The sequence below is a fragment of the Amblyomma mixtum genome, chromosome 9 (genome assembly GCF_055824585.1).
Source record: "Amblyomma mixtum isolate Tamu chromosome 9, ASM5582458v1, whole genome shotgun sequence".
NCBI classification, from domain to species: Eukaryota; Metazoa; Arthropoda; class Arachnida; order Ixodida; family Ixodidae; genus Amblyomma; species Amblyomma mixtum.
Window position 1 is genome coordinate 66,644,472 of NC_143020.1, and position 12,454 is coordinate 66,656,925.

At 46.3% G+C, this 12,454-nt stretch overlaps 1 pseudogene; it reads left to right on the top strand.

The window, feature by feature from the left end:
- Positions 1–2,985: 2,985 nt before the first annotated feature.
- LOC149329449 (uncharacterized) lies at positions 2,986–10,508 on the top strand (annotated as a pseudogene).
- Positions 10,509–12,454: the final 1,946 nt, after the last annotated feature.

The following is a 12,454-nucleotide window of genomic DNA, read 5'->3' on the forward strand; positions in this document are numbered from 1 at the left end:
GCGTTTTTTCAAGGCTGTTGATGCTTGCTGAAACAGCGTTAATCTGAGCAGCTTGTGTGTTCCAAATCTTTTCCGCTTCCTGTTTAAAGACGGTGAGGTCACGTATCTTTTCACTAAAAATGTCTCGTGTTTCCTGTCTGTGAGAGGCCAGTTCTTGCTCTAGAATTTCTTTCAGAGTGTTTATGCCCTGACATATCACATTGATCCTGTCATCGTGCATGGCGTTACCAAAGACCATTCGCTGAAGAAGGTCCCTCATTTCCTTCGCCTGTTTTTCAAACGCTGCTCGGAAGGATTCAAAGTACTCTTTGTCGTCCTTGCAGCCGAATGGTACTGGGTCTTCGGTTTCAGCATGTCTCGCCGGCGACAAGCAGTCTGATCTCAGATGCGAGCCTACGTCACTGCATAGAATCCTGGTAGAACACTTGAGGCACGAAACAGAGTGGTGTCCACAATCCTGCTGGAAATGACGGGATATCTCCGAAGCTGCTATCACAGTCTCGCAGCCACACCGCTTGTTCCAGCACTCAACCTGCAAGAATAAAGGCGTCAGTATTTTTCATGACGTTTTGTTACCTTAAACGATCCAGGATAGGAGTGTTACATACGGGTGGGAAGTACTGGGTTAACGTTGCTATGAGAGTACAGATTTTTTTTTTTACACTTTGAATGATCTCAGATAAGTAGGTCATACAGGAGGTAATGCTCCTAATAGGTGCACTCAAATGTGGTTCGCTCGCTGTTATGTATCTCATACTGAGGATTGAGTGCGGAACTTCGGAAAGGCTCCCCCACCTGCTTTGCTAATACGTCTTCAGGTCTGTCGCGTAAAGTGCAATTTAGGAAAAGGCGCAGGGAATAATGAATGTTCTACCAATCTGAACACGCGTAATTCAACTCCCAATGAGGACAATGACAAGGACGACAATGAGGAGATTATCATCGCGTAAATGCATGCGTGCAGCAAACTGCAGTACGAGAGGAATATGGATGTCTAAGTCTCGAACCATGGAAACGCGCAAAATGGGATCACGGAGTAGCGAATTGCTATTGCTGGTTATTGTTCAATTAAACCCCGTAAATGTTTTTCTAGGTGTTATTCTTTTATATTTGCCTCAAATCCGCCACTGCTCAAGCCCCTGACCGAGTGAACATGCAGTCTCTCGAGCGGTTGAACAACGTCGTTAATCTCGCGAACAATGAGCGCGTCTCACCTATTCTCTTTCCTCCTTACCAGCGAGTCCTGTGTAGTTTACACGATGTTCAGTTATGGAATATTCCGATGCACTGTGAGTACACTGCAGGTGCGGCACATTTCTTTATGGCATTTACGGATCCTTTTGTGTCTTCAGAAACTGCAAATTTCTCGTTTTTATTTCAGCCATTTATACCAGCAACAGCTTCGGCAAACTCTAGACTGCATCACTGATCTGTTCAGCTTGGGTTAAACGCCATCGTGACGGACACGTGGAGCTTCTGTCACGCATTCGAGCGAAAAGATACGAGAGGTACTTACATGCCTTCAACTGTAAACTACTGGGGCTCACGTTAATTCTGTTCCTAACAACTTAAGGGAAGGTGTTAGGAAGGGAAGGCCGGCCGAGAAAACTTCGCACGAAGTTTTCTTTTTCTTTCCTTTTCTCTTTTTCTACGTTTTCTTTCGTTTCTCTCCAAAAAAGGACGCAATTCAAACGAGATTCTTTTCCGACTGATGAGATCAAAAAGGTTATTGGATTAGTGTGTCTAATGCCGGTTATCACTCGTGCCGTAAGAGACAGCATGGTAACAAATTTATATTAACTGACGTTTTTGAACACGAGTAAAATTTTTTTTACACTGAATTTTCGCAGTTCGCTTGCATCAAGAACTCAAAAGACCTGTGAACACGCATCACAGCGGAAAATCCTAGCCTTTAAATACTGCTATTCAACGCTTCAAAGCCAGAGCTACTCAGCAACTACGGCAGGAAACTAACGATGCCTCATTTAATGCTCTCCGAAATTTCTATTCCCCCACTCATCTCCATAATCATCAGCCTTACTACGCCCACTGCAGGAGACAAGGATCTCCACTGAATTATTTCCTGTGGCAGCCGCGGTCTCCTGAACCCCGCCAAATTCTGAACCTCATCCGCCCATTTAACTTTTGCCGCCCCTGGTACGCTTGCCTTTCTCATAGAATCTAGTCTTTTACCCTTAACGACCATTCATTATCTTGCTTTCACATTCAACGCCTCTCCAAGTCCATTTCTTCTTCTTGATTTCGAATAGGATGTCATTAACCCGCGTTTCTTCTCTGAACCATGCACTCTAATCTCATCCTGCCCCGCCGCGGTGACTCATTGGTTACGGCGCTAGGCTGCTGACCCGAAAGACGCGGGTTCGATCCCGGCCGCACCGGGTAAATTTCGATGGAGGTGAAATTCTAGAGGCCCGTGTACTGTGCGATGTCAGTGCACGTTAAAGAACCCCAGGTGGTCGAAATTTCCGGAGCCCTTTACTACGACCTCCCTCATAGCCTCAGTAGCTTTGGGACGTTAAGCTCCCACAAACCACAACAAACCTAATCTCTTACTGTATCTTTATGTTACACCCATCACGTATGCACAGCTGGCTGCGTTGTCCCCAATTTAAGTTGAACCCTTTTCGTTAGCGGCCACATTTCTGCCCCAAATGTGAATGCCGGTAAGATACAGCTGCTATGTACTTTTCTGTATATAGTATCTTGGGCCATTACGGGGGGAATAAAAATTAGTTTTGTTTTTCGCATGATTGCTTCGGAAAAAAGCGGCTCTGAGTTACAAAGAAGCAGGACGGAGAACCGGAGATATGAGCGCCGGACGCGAGCAGCCAGCGATAAGCTCGGCGGGAGGCAGCGGATATAGCTTCGATAGTCGCCCCGACGAACCCCGGTAAAAGAGATACGAGGCGCTCCTGTGACCGTCAGACAAAGGCAGTTGTTCAGGCGGCGTAGCAGAGAGCTAGCGCGTGTGGAGAGCGATGCCTCCTGCAAACGCCCAATACACTCTGGTCGATTTCTCCCCGGAGCTTGACTGGAGGCCCCTGACTTTCCTCAAGCCTGTTCCAGCCAACCGGGTATGCAGCGCCTGCGGACTCTAGTCCGCAAGAAGACCGCGTTGCTGCCCTGCACGCACGTGCTCTGCGAGTGTTGCTACGACCAGTGCGACCAGGGCGGATTGCACGTTTGTCCACACGACGGCCACGAGTGGCACGACGAAGACGACGTCGAGTGGAGGGAGTTTCCATCCGATCAGCTGCTGAGGAGAGAGGTGGGTGCCTAGACTTACACCATTTTTTATATCGCACTGTCATTCCCGTTTCTTTGTTTGGCAGAAAAAAGTCATGATCTCCTAGTTGCCACTCGGACTAACATATTTCCATGCATTGAACACTGAGTGCCCCGTGAAAGGAGGTATTGGAGGACCCTTCAAACGCATGCACGACCGAACTACATAACTATAGTCTAACCCTAATACAACCTGCACCAGGAGAACGTCAGGGGAAGGGCGACAGATACCGTTTTTTCATTCGCGCTGCTAGCACCCGAAGTTAATCATTATTCTTCAGTTTCACTCAAAACAGCCTCAGTGTGAAAAACATGTGCTACAGCGCAACTTGGCCCTTTTTATTCTTCCTGCAAGGCTTGCGTGTCATTAAATGCGTCACACTCTACGCCCCTCATTGCTGCTTTCTGGGAAACCCATGTCGTGAAAAACAAATACTTCCTCATCATGCAGTAAGAGAGCGTCAGTAACCACGCCCAGTCGCTTTTGCTATCACGGGCCCATGAGGGCGGCACGAAAAGTGGCAGGGGTGATGCGCGAATGCGGGAAGATCCTGGCAAAATGCTCTTATCTCGCTCCTTATCTCGCTCCTTTTGTCGCTAGGTTCCGTGACGAGGCGCACTCGCAATGGCCAGTCAGCGTTCGCACGATAGGTTAAAAAATTTCTGGCTGCTCTTGCATGGTACTTCAAAGGTGTGGAGAGGTGTGAATAAATGCTGCTGTTTCTTCCCGAATGTTTTCAGTGCAGTATATACTGGGTATACGTAAGAAGCCTCACTAATGACCCGTAAAGCTTACTCGGAGGCCTGGAGAGGTTCAGCAAAGCAGGACACGCATTAATGCATTATTAGTGAAACTGTACGGTTTGAGCTGAGCCCTCCCTTAATGCTGTCGTCTTGATTGTGTGTGTGCGGCTCCACAAGTAGCCCATACTGTTAAAATCAGAAAGGTGTTTGTAGCGCAGCCCCTTTATTTCCTCTCGCAGCCGACTTCTATGAACGTTTTCAGAGCTTGACGACGGAATAAGAGAATTGAAAAACAAGATGTGTGAGTCGGATGAGCTGACTACTCGAGGGAACATCTCTCCATTTCTGGTTTTTCATGAAAAAGACAGCCTTCTGTTTATATATATATATATATATATATATATATATATATATATATATATATATATATATATATATATTTGACTACCATGGCACACCACAATGCAACACTAGTACAAGATAATTTAGCCAGAAGAAAAGATAAAGAAAGCTGCTGGGTAAGAATGTCGCGTCTACTATCGCAGACCTGGTTTTTTTTTTTATTGAACAATAGAGTATCTGAAGAGCAACTGCTTAATTTTCCCACCTGTTGTATTTCACTAGGTTCGAACGGCGAGCACTCAAGTCGAACAAAACTGCCCGCAATATTTTTCCATATGTGTGTGCAACTCTTAATTACCACAGGGTTGATGATATAATTGGTATTTTTAATAAAACGCTACAAAATATCTTATTTTTGTTTTCGTCTATCATTTTCTTCCAGCAACACGTAGCATGTTTGCCCTGCACCGTGAATATGAAAGTAGCTTACTTTTAAAAAACCTGGTATTGTAATCCTTGCTCTGCTTTGATTACTCTTCAGCGTGAAATGAAGTCAGGTGATCCAGTAGGGTTGGGGCTGATATGGAATAAAATGCATTAGTCCTTCCCGCAGTAGAGCCTCTTCGTTGGGTTTCTCGTTGTGTAGTTCGAAGAGACGCGTATGTCATATGTTGTGATGATGATGATGATGTCCTCAGGCTGAATGTTATACTCGTCTACTACTTCAACGTTGTCTTGCCAGCTTAACCGGACAGCACGATATTTTAAGATGATACCTGTACGATCAATTATGCAGCGCACACAAACGCGGCTCGTACACAGTGTTAATCTGCAAGCACGTAATTGCTCCTGCCTTATCTAGGGCAGCTTGGACATTAACTGATATTCAACTACGGCACACTCCCAGTCTAACTCATGCCATCCAGAAGCTATCTTCGTAATTTACTACCTTTTCTAATTTCACCTGAAAGTCATAAATTGGCCTCGTACATGCGCAAAATAATAAACAATTTTCTGAAAAAGTGCTGCATGTAGAATTTAGGCATCAAATTACATTGATGCCCCAGTGATGTCAAGGTCAGCCGGGACCTGTATTTCTATCCAGGTCAAGTAGCCTTCCACAGATGCCTATGTATCTCCCTGACTCTACCAGCTTCTTCTACTACTTCCTTTTCTGATTCCTCGATAAGCACCTGAATTACATGAATAACCTCTTCTACCATTCACGCACCTGTGTAAACAGTGTAAGCAATATCTCTTCATCGAACGATTCTGCGCCTATGAAGTTGTGAGTGCTGTTGCTATAAGGCCGATGTTCTTTTGTAACTCAGGTCCCTCTGTGGACGGTAGTAGAATTTCACTGCAGACTACCCCATGCTCTCCGTTCCGTTCGAGTACTCCATGAAACGCAGCGAGGCTTTGTTTATGCACTAAGGTACAGTCGTCAGCATGCTTGACACGAACGCTAGAATGTGCGTCCTGCACTGATATTACAGCCCCTGAGCGCTGGGCGCTGAGTCCGAGACCACGCGGCACGGCCTGTTTTTGGCGGTTGGAGACAGCTCGCTCCTTGCTCCCACCCTAATATTGTGCCAGACACAGAGGCCGAACCGCAGCGGCGCTAATGCCAGTGGAAGACACGCGCTCGAGTATTGAAGGGCATCTGCGTATGATTCAGAAATCAACGAGCTTAAAAGGGTCAAATGTGTTAAACTTGCAGGTAAACCATGCAAAGTCCTTTTGGACTATCATTTGAAATGGTAACGTAATCGCCGATTGAAATCGCGACGGCCTTCAAGCTTCTCCGCAGCGTACAGTGTCCAGTGGAGGGGGGCATGACGTCGTCATCGAAGATATCAGTACATTTCCAACGCATATTTTGCTCAGGCGTATCGCCTGCCTGCGTGTAGGATCGTGTCCATATGCTTTTTGGCAGCGAGCTTACCTTAAGCGTGCCGCGGATATCATCTGGTATGCGGACATATTGAATTGTTACCGAGGAATGAGGGCAAAGTACCACCCCCCCCCCCCAAAAAAAAAAAAAAAACCTTTTAAATCAACAAGAAGCAGTATACTGGCGGCAACTGCAAACGGGAACCTTTGCGAACTTACATATACTAAGCAAAATGTACCCGGATCAATACTCGGACATACAAGGTCTGTTAGAAAAGTATCCGACTTTATTTTTTTTTTTGCGAACACCTGATGGACATAAAACAAGCGCGCTTGCATCAGCCGACCTTGAACCTCCGTGCGCATGCACGAATTTTTTCCCGCCTGCCGATCTCGTCAGTCGCTGGGACGCAGCGTTTGAGTGAGGCAGTGCGCAGTGTTCTCGTCGGTTTTTTATTCCAAGGAAAATGACGGAGCGACAGGAGCAGCGCTACTGCATCAAATTTTGCCAGAAACTGGACGACAGCGAAATGGGAACCGTTCGGAATATTCAGTACGGCTTTCGGTGAAGATGCTATGAGCAGCACACAAATTAAACAATGGTACAATTGGTTTAAAGACGGCCGCACATTGGTGGAGAGCGAGCCACGCTCCGGTCGGCCATCAACATGCCGAAATGACCACGTCATTGCCGAAGTGAACGCTGTGGTAATGCCGGACCATCGTGTGACTATCCGGGAAATTGCGCAAGAGGTGGACATGAGCAATTTTTCTGCACATTCCATTATCACCGAAGATTTGGCCATGGAGAGAATTGCGGCGAAATTCGTGGCGAAGCTGCTCACGATGGACCAAAAGCAGCTTCGTGTTGAAGTCTCACAGAACATGCTGAATTCCACCAACAGTGACCCCGACTTCATCAACACCATATTCACTGGCGGCGAGTCTTGGGTGTACGGGTGCGACCCGGAAACCAAATCCCAGTCGTCGCAGTGGAAGCATTCCGCGTTGTCAAGACCAAAAAAGGCCCGCCAAGAGCGCAGCACTGTCAAAGTGATGTTGACTGCTTTCTTTGAATCCTTCTGTGTGGCACACCACGAGTACGCACCCTACAGGGTCAAACAATGAACAAAGTGTAGTACAGGGCTGTTCTCCGTCGCCTACATGGTGCTGTGTGGCGCAAGAGACCGGAGTTGAGGTCAACAGGAAATTGGCGCATTCATCACGACAATGCTCCTGCACATTTCTCGCACTTTATTCGGAATTTTTGACGAAAAGCCAGACTCCTGTAGTTCAACAGACTCTTTGCTCTCCTGATATGACCCCCTCCGGCTTTTGGTTGTTTCCCAAAATCAAGATGCCATTGAAAAGTGCGCTATTTCAGACAAGAGAGGACATTATGGCTGCAACGACAGCTGAGCTAAACTTCATTCCGAAAGGGGCCTTTTCGGAATACTTCCAACAATGGCAGCACCGCTGGGAGAAGTATGTGGAGTCTCAAAGAGACTACTTTGAAGGTGATTAGGTTTACAATGCTCAAGTTATGCCAGTTTTTTTTCTCCGGCCAAAGGTCGGATACTTTTCTAACAGACCTCGTATGCCCATGGTGTGGGGCCAAACCCACCCTATATCATATCACGTGGGAATGCAAAAGAAACGAGGCGGCTTTCCATAGAATACAAAGTCCGAGTGCGGAACAGCGGGAGAGTTTGTTCTCCAGCGGCAACCCGTTTCTCCAGAGAGAACTGGTCATCCATGCCCAGCGAGCAGCCAAGCTCAGCGGTGCCCTGGAATAGGGGCGCCGACCTCTGTCAACCATAATAACTTATAAAATAGAGCTAATACAGTTTACCCTATCCTATCCAACGCATAAACGGCTGCTTGCAAACCCCGCCGAGTTTTGTTTGGCAGCATCCAAAGAGGCTCGGCAGGGTGCGAATGATGGCAGCGGGAATTTGAAACTGTACCTTCCGTGACGTCACACTGAACTTCCTCGCACTTCTCCAGTGCTTTGAGGAGAAGCGCAAATTCAATCCTCGTTTGGTTTTTTTTTTTTTTTTGAGGGGGGGGGGGGGGTTAAACATCCCAAAGTGACTCAGGCTATGAGGAACGCCGTAGTGGAGGGCTCTGCAAATTTCGACCACCTGGCGTTCTTTAACGTGCACTGACATCGCATAGGAAACAGACCTCTAGAATTTCGCCTCCATCGAAATTCGGCCGCCGCGGCCGGGATCGGACCCGCGTCTTTCGGGCCAGCAGCCGAGCGCCGTAACCACTGAGCCACTGCGACGGGGCTAATCGTCATTTACGTCACTAATTCAAATGCTAGTGAAAAAACACTTGGCATGATTTAGCTACAGCATATTGATTGGAATGCTTCAATATCGCGAAATTCTCAAAGAGTGGCACAGTCGTGCCAGCTGTGGTACATTTCGACTTCGAGAGAGGTCTTATTATTTTTCGCAACAGTCTTCTTTGTCCACTATCTCTTTCAATTGCAAGGTCAACAAGATATCGTGGAAGGTCTAGCCTTGCCTGAACGCGCCCGTGTATGCAGCATGAACGTACTGACATGGTTGCTGTTTAGCGACCCGCTCTTCTACTGCTTAAGGTTACCCAAGCGCGTTCTCTCGCGGATGGACAAAATTTACCGCATATGGGACGAAAAAATTGCTACATCGGACAGCGAAACGCACAGATGTAACATAGAAATTTAGTTCAGTGAGTGAGTGAAAGAGTTAAAATTAAAATGTGACCGTATCATGGCATTCACGCATCCCAGCTGCCAAGATTCAACTTTCCGGCTCAAGAAAACGCGAACGACCATACTGCCCTGTGCTTAACCAAAAGATTAGGTGAAATCGCAGGAAGAATGATATTACCAAAAAACTGAACTGAGTATTTCGAGAGGTAATGCTCATTTCTGAGTATATCCCTTTTTTGACTCGCAGGTCAAGTGCTGGAATGCGGAAAAGGGTTGCCAGCAAGTGGCAGCTGCTTCCACGATCCCCCTCCATTTCCAGCGGGAATGTGTGCACCATACTACTTGCTGCCCAAAGTGTTCGGTCAGCGTCCTCTGCAGCGATGTGTGCTCCCACCTCAGATCGGGATCTTGCGGCTCGTTGACTGACGCCTCTTTGGAATTCCAAGGACACTCCAGCCTCAAGGATGAAAATGCGTCTCTCGCAGCTTTCAGAGAAGCATTTGAAAAGCAGGCGGGTGAAATCAAGGGCTACCTCGAAAGAATGAGTGCGGATATTAGCATACATGGTGATAAGCTGAATGAATTCTCTCATGACATCAACACATTCAAAGAAGCTCGTAGGCAAGAACAAGAAACTGGATTACAAAACTCTGAGAGTTTGAGAGAAACCCTGCGTGAACTCTCCACGTCAAACGCTGAAATAGGACTACAACTTACCGCACAGAGCGCTGCAGTAAACCGCGTTTACGCAGAGATAAACCAATTAAAAAAAGGACTGAAAGATGGCTTGGCTAATGTTGGAACGGAAACTGCAGGGAACATGTCGCAAATCACAGCTGCCCTCGAAGAAATCAAAACAGAAGGGAAGAAGTTTGATCAGAACGCGCTTGAACGCATCACCAGTATGCTTCAAGTCATTCAGCTTAAAACAACACGGTGTGAGTTTTTTGCACGAGGCGTGAAATCACTCCAAGAATATGCACTTAAGGAAGGAGGGGCATCGATTTACAACGAAAAGTTGTACCTGCGCGGATATTGTTTGTCCCCTGGACTAGCTTTTAAGAAAGAAAATGGCTGCGTGACATTGCATATTGTCTTGCAGCTTCACAAAGGTGACCTGGACGACGTTTTGCCTTGGCCATTCTCGCACACTATCCAGCTGAGCGTCATACACCCGAAAGGACTTGCCGAACGTGTGGCTGAACATAAAACATTCGGAAGTGAGGAGTACTATAAGAAGCCAACGGATTCAAGCAGCAAAAGCGCGTGTATGACAAGGAAGTCGTTTGACCTCGCAGATTTAATTAATGACGGCTTTGTTGAAAATGACAGGCTCCATATTAAATGGGAGCTCCTCCCTTGAGTTTTCATTGCACTGGTGCGAGACGCAAGAGACAGTATGTCCCTGTGACAGGAATAAGACCATTCTTTTTCTTCGTGATACTAAAATAATTGTAGTGTGCTTCTTGGCCACTACAATACTTTTCACGGTTTTCTGAAAATAAATTTGCACTAGTTATTTATTTATTTATTTAGAACATACTGCAGGCCTACAGTAGGCCCAAGCAGGAGGGGCGAATACATAATATATGCAAAAAAGAACAGGTTTAGCAAAATTAAAAAATGTTAAATACAAGTTGTAACACAAAATACAGCAATAAATACAAGGCTCAGATGCAAAATACAAAAAGTAAACGTAGAAATAAATGGCTCTCAAATTAAATGCTGTGAAGAAAACATAGAGTCAAAAGAATCAGCTCTGGTTAAGAGATCTGGCGGACACCTGTTCCACTCCTCAATGGTGCGTGGAAAAAATGAGTATTTAAAGGCGTTAATCCTAGCACTGTAAGGGGTTAATGATTGTGTATGATGATTTCGTGTTTGGCGCGTAGTGTTAGGTTTGAGGAAGGGGTCTGCATTCATAGACAGTTTATGGTTTTTTAGTAATGGTTATCAGTTTATGGTTATCATAGTGCTGGGAGTAAAACCCGCATCTGCCTCCATGGAATTGTCTTGAAAAACTGCCGCCTTCACGAGCTAACTGAATGGTTAGCTATCTATGCGCTTTACTTACCAGCGTATCACCATGGGCCACTGCAGGAAGAAGTCCTCTCTCATGTATCTCTAATTAACACTGTGTTGTGCTAGCGTGGCCGCCTGATCGCCGCAAACATCGTGATCTCATCCACCTATCTAACTTTCTACTGCCCTGTGCTACTCTATCTTTATCTTGGAATCCAGACCGCTACCAATAACGACCGCTTTATTTATATATACGTCGTAAGGCATTCTAAAATGAAAATTGCCTTTTTTGTTTCGATTTAATGCCAAAGCACTACTTCACGAGGTCACACGGGTTCACCGGTCTGTGTGAAGCTTGACCTTGGTGGTTACCTTTGGCAAACAAATAATAAAAGTAATAATGCCGCGACTATGATTCGGACCCACGGCCATGCGGAAAGAACAGCTTCGCTGGTGACTGCACGAGCGCGCTATGGTATCGCCTCAGCCGATCACGTCTCGTGTTAAACTGCCGCACACTCTCGCTTTCTGCATTACACATCGCCTTCTTCATCAACTAATACTGCCACCAAACTAATATTTGCGCTTTGACCTAAGTGGCGGCAGCGTCAAAGAAATGTGCGCTGCGTGCGTTGGGGCAACGTTGTGGCAGAAACAGTAGACTAGAGCAATACGCGTTGGCATTGACAACATTGCTGCAGAAAGGCGGCACTGGAGCATACCCCTCTGGCGTACATGGCGTAAATTATAGCTGATGGTAAAAAATAGAGGAAACACTTAAGCTTCATCTTAGAGGTGCACTGAAGAGGAACCTGAACTCGTCTTATTGACGCGGGAACTCGATCTACACGTTCCGGGCGTTCTTAGAAACTACGAATTATTGCCCTGTTTGGCTGAAATCCCTAATTAAATCGGATTAACATCCGGCTCCCGAATTTTTTTTTTTAATTTTCCGCAGACTGTGGGAAGAGTCGACCAAAGCATGGAGTGCTTTTAGGCAGTCACATGGCAGGTTTGCTTTCGCTTTTATTTCACTTTTTTTTCGGTTTCCGCGAATAAATACATCTAGTCAGATACTACATACCTGCAAATTAGGCCCACGGGAATTATAATACGCGTCGGCTGTTTGCTTTCGCCGATCCCTACGTATCAATCCGCCGATGGCAGAGCGGCTACCGCCACGGGACTGGTTGAAAGGTTGATCGACTCCTCCCCGGGTAGTTCAAAAAAAAAAAGCGGAAGCCGGGACTTTTCATCGGATTTATATTTGAGAAATCGGCCGTACAGGGCCGATTCGAAGTTTCTAAGGACGCTCTGAACGTGTAGATCGAATCCCGGCGGTAAAAACACGAGTTCAGATTCCTCTTCAGTACACCTTTAAGTGAATGACCCGATAGCGTAATGGCTAATTCCCGTATATGCAGAGGGTCATTCTCTACTTTA